Consider the following 7,556-nt stretch of genomic DNA (forward strand, 5'->3'; position numbering starts at 1 on the left):
GACATCCTAGAAGAGACTCTGCACCCAGAACAGCAGACACCTAGCTGGTCAGATACCTTGGAGACACCATACCCTGAGACATCCTAGAAGAACCACTGTACTCAGAGCAGCTGGAGCTCAAGATTAAAAGAACATAGAGACATCTGGACCCTGAGGAGATCAGACACAAGCAAGATAACTGGAAAGGCAGGCTCCAGTCAGAGACAGTGAGTACAGGTAGCCCTAGAGTTAACCAGATGGTGAAAAGCTTCACCTATTTTGTTGTGTTTTTTTTTTTTTTTTTTTTGTATTTCTTTAAGGGAATTATGTGTTTACATAATTAGGCTTCTGTCTACCTGTGTTCTGTATTTCTTTAAGGGGGTTAATTGTTTTTTTATAAAAGTCCTCTATCATCATCTTGACATATGATTATAAATTAGAGTCTTGCTTTTCTGGTGTGTTGGGGTATCCAAGGCTTGCTGTGGTGAACGAACTGGGTTCTCATGATGACAAGTATCCTTGGTTTCTGTCAATTTGGTTTTGGGCTTGCCTTTCACCATCTGGTTATCTCTGGTGTTAGCCTATCTTATTGTCTCTGAATGGAGATTGTTCATCCTGTGAGCCTGTGTACCTGTAATCTTAGGTGTGTCAGCACTCTTGGGAGACCAGCTGTCTCCAAGGGGGGGGGTTGGTTATGTGACACAGGGTTATATCTGAGGCACAAATAGAAACCAGAAGGATCCAATCCCCATCTGTTGAATGGTTCCTGTGCTATGTGTGCTCCTGGAAACAGGCAGCCTTGGGAGGTAAGAGGTAGGGGCAGAGTTAATGGTTTGCATATGGTTTTGTTTGTTTTCTTTTTTGTTTCTTGTTTTCGTGGGGTTTTGCCACAGAAAGAGATTTTATATCACTAAATATTATACACTTCACTTTATAAAAAAATAAAATTGTACTACACTTTAAAGAATTTTATAACTTAAAGGGATGCTAAATTCACATTGAATTGGACAAAAAAACATTTTAAGCACTAAAGAAACAATATTTTCTTGGTTACTAGAGGAGTCATCTTTCTCAATTTTAAGAATTGTACAAAGTACATAGCTTGTGTGATGATACATTGAAAGACAAAATTCTAAGAATCAGGTTCATTTAGAAAAGCTTATTTCTGTGAATTTGTGTTCATAAAATAAACATAAAGTCATAAACTGTAAAGTCATGCTGATGTAATCATTACTGCCTATTGCACAATGATTTTCCACCCTAATAAATTATGAATAAATATTATTTGAAAGATACAAAATATTTTTCTTGTTAAACAAAAAATATTTTTCTAAAATTGTCATTTTGGGTAGTAATCTAAATGTTAGGCTGGAACAAAGAAGTAGGCTTCAGACATGAAAGTGACTATGGGCTAGAACAGAGAATTAGGCTCAGATATTTTGGTCATCCTGAGAAGGCCTTAGAAACAATGGTCACAGGACTCTGTATATTGCCTTGCTTGTTCTTTGACTATTTGGATTTATTTTCTTGATAATTCCTTGACTATTTTCATCTATTGTATTGCTAGTTCATCAACCTAGAACTAACCATAATACTTCCATGTAATTAAAATGGTATAAAAGTAGGTTTGGGAAAAAAGGAAAAAGAACAAAACAACGGAACAAAAAAAAAAAAAAACAAACAAAACACACACACAAAAATTGTTATTTCCAGAATATTTCCATGAATGGACCTGTTGTGTCAGGGCAATACTTAAAAGACAGAAAACAAGAAAGAAAGAACCTGTTTCAAATCTAGAATCTGGTAGGATCCTAGTGATATTGTTGGGCCTTGGATGAGGTAACTCCATTTAACCTGCCACCTTCAGTCATGTAACACACAGGTAGAGGGTGTGATTAACAAGTCTCCACCTCCAGAGATTTAAATATTAATGAGTTATCTAAAGGCCAGGGGCATAGCTAATTAAGTTATTCCCTCTTCTTTTTCCCCTCCCTATAAAATTAGGCTCCTCTGGCCTTTGGCGGGGGAAGCGCATACCACCTACATCCATTTACCATGCCATGAGCAATAAAAGCTTTGGAAAACCAGACTCCACATGTCGCCTGATATGCCTGATATGCCTGATATGCCACCACCAGGTTCCCAGCCTTTGGAAACTTAAGCCACTCACTGCCAGCCTGTGGTGGCTGTACCAATATGGGACCCTCTGCTGCCAGCATGGGAAGCCCACCCGAGACCCTGATGCCAGACCGCTGTGAGAGACCTGGCCCCCGGACTCCCTCATCCCCCCCCTCCCGCGAGATTTATTCCCCACATGCTATGATCTACATTGGTCAAACATTGCACCCAGAAAGTTCAGCAAGATTATTACACACAGATTAACAAGGAGCTCAGGTTATATCAGCAAGCCAGAAGAGAGCAAGAGGTAGTGTGTGTGGGTTTGGGGGGAGGGGGGTGCACGCACACATGTGAGAGAGTGCATTTGGCTCATGTTCATAGATATAGTTTCATTATAGGAGCAATAGTTTGCACAAAACTTCTGTGAGCAAGAATTCTATGATGTACCCTGTCTCGAAAAAAACAAAAAAAAAGAATTCTATGATGTACAATATGCACCACACATTGTGACTGTCAATAATTTAGTTTGGCCCAAGGAGAATTTGTCATATTAAAGCTTCAACCCTCTCCTTCCACAATGGGTTCATATAGGATTTTCCATAGAACAGAGGCTATGTTCATTGAAATGCAAGTCACTTTAGCCACATAACACACACATGCATGCACAGAGAGAGAGAGAGAGAGAGAGAGAGAGAGAGACAGAGAGAGACAGAGAGAGACAGAGAGAGACAGAGAGAGACAGAGAGAGAGAGACAGAGAATCAAGAAACCTCAGGGTTTCCTTGGTGTACCATATATAATCTTCCTAATTACTGTCTGGTATCTGTCTAAAGCAAGCAAATTTATCCTTTTGTGGTGTGTTTCTATTGTCATCATCAATCAGAAAATGGAAGATATGAATGATACCATCCCAGTATAAAATGGATACTAATTACACCAAGGCAGTAGTAATAAAAGAGAGTTGGAACATATTTATTAATAACTGTAAGAAAGAAGAGATTAGTTTCAGGTTAAAAATTACTCTATAAAAGCTTAAACACCACAATCATCATCACAAAAAAATATATCTCACAAATCACAGTATTCTACCAAACTAAATTATACAGAACTTTATGCAAGAGGTTTGTATAAAAATGTACAATGATATTATTTTGGCTTAAATGCTTACCATTTAAAATACAAGTTTGAAAATTTATTCTATATCACCATTAATCAATGATGTCAGATTAACACTGGGTGAAAGATATTTTCATATTTTATAGTTATTAAAACAATTTAAAATGAATATTTGTCATTTCTGAGTGAAAATATTTCCAATTAATACCAAGTATAAGACTAACCTGTGGGAATTCTCTGGTAATGAGTAAGGTATCAATACTGATTACATACTTACAACTATATTTCTCTTTTTAAATAACATGTTTATATATACATATCTAGAAAGCAACTACCTATCAAGTTAGTCTGCTATATTGATGGATTTCATCCAAGGTTTGAGCTTGTGGACTAAATGATATGCCATATAGTTGGCATTTGTAAGGTTTGTCTCCAGTATGCATGTTGTGCTGTGTTTGAGGATATGATTTATGTGAAAAAAAATTTCACAACCTCTACAATAGTAATGCCTGTTCCCAAAATATATTTTGTGGTCATCTTGAAGGAATGGGGACCAAGAAAAGTAATTCACACATTCATTGCACGTATAAGGCTACTTTCCAGAATAGATTCTTTGATGCACTTGGAGAGTTGAGGACCAGTTTAAAAAAATTGCCCAATTTTTTATTCAAGAAGACTACCTCTTCTATGGATTCTGTAGTGAACTTGAACATTTGAGAATGGGATAAATTCCACATTCATTATATTTGTAATATTAGTTTCCAGTATGAATTTGGTGGTGAGCTTTAAGATCTGACAACTGTGAAAAAGATTTGCAAAATTCAATACATTTCTAAGATTTATCTCCATTATGGATTCTATGAAGAACTTGAAATTTTGAGGAATCTGTAAATTATTTCTCACACTTATTGTATTTGTAAGATTTGTTTTCAGTGTGGATTTTGTGGTGAACTTTCATTTGGTAAGACTGGTAAATTGTTTTCCACACTTATTTTATTCATATGGTTTATCTCTAGTATGTAATCTATTGTGAGTTTTAAGACTTAAGGACTGTGTAAAAGATTCCCCACATTCATCCTATTTTTAAGGTTTGTCTCCAGTATGGATTCTATGGTGAACTTTAAGACTTGAGGACCAGGTAAAAGACTTCCCACATTCATTACATTTGTAAGGTTTGTCTCCAGTATGGATTCTATGGTGAGCTTTAAGATCTGAAGACTGTATAAAACATTTGCCACATTTACTACATTTGTAAGGTTTGTCTCCTGTATGAATTCTGTGGTGAACATTAAGATCTGATGACTGTGTAAAAGATTTCCCACATTCATTACATTTGTAAGGTTTGTTGCCAGTATGGATTCTATGATGAACTTTAAGACCTGAAGACTGTGTAAAACATTTGCCACATTCACTACATTTGTAAGGGTTGTCTCCAATATGGATTCTGTGGTGAACCTTAAGTTCTGAGGACTGAGAAAAAGATATCCCACATTCATTACGTTTGTAAGGTTTGTCCTTGGTATGAATTCTATGGTGAACTTTAAGTCTTGAGAACTGTAGAAACAATTTCCCACATACATTACATTCGTAAGGTGTCTCTTGAGTAGAAATTCTGTAGTGAGCCTTAAGATTTGAGGACCGAGTTCTCTCAGGAGGAGTATCTGAAGTTTCCTGATCTGTTTCAGGAATGAAACAATTTTTTTTGCAAACAGATAATTTCCATAATCACATTTATCAGACTCTTCACTGACGTCTTTATATTCCCAGAATTTGTTTCTATGTAGAGGTGAAGGTTCAATACATGCAAATTTTTGTGTTATTTCCCTCGAAAAGTAATCCTGTGTAAATGCCTTTGTGAATAGCTTCTTGGTATGATCACAAGATAGACCTGAAAGTAATGAGAGCCTGTCATTATATGACATTTTGTAATTGGTTAAAAATAATACACATGCATAATTGAAGAAATATCAGTAACCTGAGGAGAATCATAGCAAAAGCATACAACACAGAACTGCAGTAATTTTATTCCAAAGAAACAAATTCCAAAAATATGTTAGGAGATATTTCATGAAATACATCATATATACATATATATATATATATATATATATATATATATATATATATATATGTGCATCATCAATAATTATTCAGTATAACAGATAACTTAAAACGAACTTGTTGCAACTAACATGCAGTAATAACAAAAGATATCTACTCAGTATGAAATTCAATTACCAATACAGATGCAAGTAATTATTCCAATGACAGAATAATGAAAAGGAAGAACTAGAATAACTTTCTTGAAATTGAATACTGCTGTAAAAGTAAATAATAGATTTAGCATCAATAAGAATATGTATTAAAAATAATGAAATATATATTAAAATTTTAATGTTTCGGGTAAAAAGCATAACACATGCATAAAGATAAAGGATTTAAAAATGTGCTCAAAACTAACAAAATACAACATATAGAAGAAGCAAGTCATGACTGGGGCAAGTGGTGAATAGAGAGTAGATACAATAGAAGAAATTGATAGATTAGTTAAAGATAGGGTTACATCTAAAAAAAATTATGACACAAAACATCTGTTGAGAACTGCACTGCCCCACCTTTGGGGGCCAAAATGTTGCAGACCACTCTGTCAATGTTGGAACCAGCACTGCCAAAAGCCTTGGGGGCTAAACTGTTAGAGCCCGCACTGCCACAAGCTGCTCCGGACCGCAGGTCCGGGTTCAGCAAGAGAGAGAGTGAGGATGGACTCGAAGAATTGAGACCAGACAGAGTGTGATTCAATACCATTTATTCTTCAGTCTCTCTTCTTCTCTCCAAGTCCCAAGTCTTGAGTTCCTAGTCCCTAGTTCCTAGTCTCTCTTCCAAGTCTCAGGTGTCTAATCCAAGTGTCTCAAATTCCTAATTCCAAGTTCTTCCTCCAAGTGCCAAGTGCCTAATGTCTAATTTCTAATTCTAAGTTCTTCCTCCAAGTGCCAAGTGCCTAATACTAATACTAATGTCAAGTGTCTAATTCCTAGTTCCAAGTTCTCCTTCTAGGTGTCTAGTCCAAGTGTCTAATAATTTCTTCTGAGTTCTCTAGTCCAAGTGTCTTCTACCTAATGCCTTCTGTCTAATGCTCTGTCTTCTGTCTGCCTCTCGCCTTTTATACATCTCACTTCTAAGTCACCCTCTTAAGTCACACCCTTAAATCACGCCTTTAAATCTAAGTCATGCCCTTAAGTCACACTCCTTTAGGTCTCACACACCCAAGGAAAAATCCTGGGTATCTAAAACAAGATGTTATCAGAGTGTGCTCAGCTGTTGTAGGCTATTGTAAACAAGGCTCTTGTCAGGGTATATGGCTCGAGATGGCTGCAAGGATGATACCTGCCTTCTGTCGGCTCCCCACAAACATCCTGGAAATCAAGGATACTATGATAAGACCTAAGGTAAGAATAATAGGAATAGAAAAAGGTGAATAGTCTAAGCTCCAGTGCATAGAAAACATTTTCAATAAAATCATAGAGGAAATTTTTCCTACTTAAAGAAAGTGATGCCTCCCCCTGCCAGTCTGCAACTCCAAATGTATTTGTGGCAGATGAGGATGTCAGCCCCCTACCCAATCCCACAGCCTATGTGTCTCAAAGTACATCTGCCATAATCAGGAAGAGAGGTGGACTTCCCTTCCCCAAGACCATAAAGCCAGCAGGCCTCCAAGGAGGTCTGCCCAAACCAGGTACACAAGGACACTGGGACACAGGAACACAACAGCTATAATCCAGCTATAATCCCAGAAAAACAAAGCCTGCCCTAACCAAAGAATGTACTTCTTCTCTACCAGATGACCTGTTCTAACCAGGAGATACATCTCTACCTGCATCCATGGAGTCTGTTTCAGTCCAAGACACCCAGGACAGTTAACCAGACAGATACCAGATGGCAAAAGTCAAGCACAAGAACATTTTTTAATTTGACATCACCAGAACTGAGTTCTCATACCAAAACAAGGCCCAGATATCTGAACACAAACAAAGATCAAAATTCTAACCTGAAATCTCATCTTAGGAAGATTATAGCCATATTAAAGAGGATATACATACCTCCTTAAAGAAATACAGGAAACCACATGCAAACAGGTAGAAGCCCTTAAAGAGGAAACAAAAAATCCCTTAAAGAAATACAGGAAAAGTGAGTGCACCCCGGATACCACCAGACACATTCTGGAGGATCCATAGAACCCATAGCCAGAGCTAGCACTCCCCTTCCTCCTCTGCTTGCCCCTCTTCCGCTCTGAGGCCTGGGCCAGACCTCTGCCCAGCTAGCCTGTGAGTGCACCCCGGATACCGC

At 37.3% G+C, this 7,556-nt stretch overlaps 1 pseudogene; it reads right to left on the reverse strand.

Annotated features, from left to right (window-relative positions):
• Positions 1-4,104: 4,104 nt before the first annotated feature.
• On the reverse strand, positions 4,105-7,093 carry LOC143433739 (uncharacterized; annotated as a pseudogene).
• Positions 7,094-7,556: the final 463 nt, after the last annotated feature.

This window comes from Arvicanthis niloticus, chromosome 10 (assembly GCF_011762505.2).
Source record: "Arvicanthis niloticus isolate mArvNil1 chromosome 10, mArvNil1.pat.X, whole genome shotgun sequence".
Classification (NCBI taxonomy): domain Eukaryota; kingdom Metazoa; phylum Chordata; class Mammalia; order Rodentia; family Muridae; genus Arvicanthis; species Arvicanthis niloticus.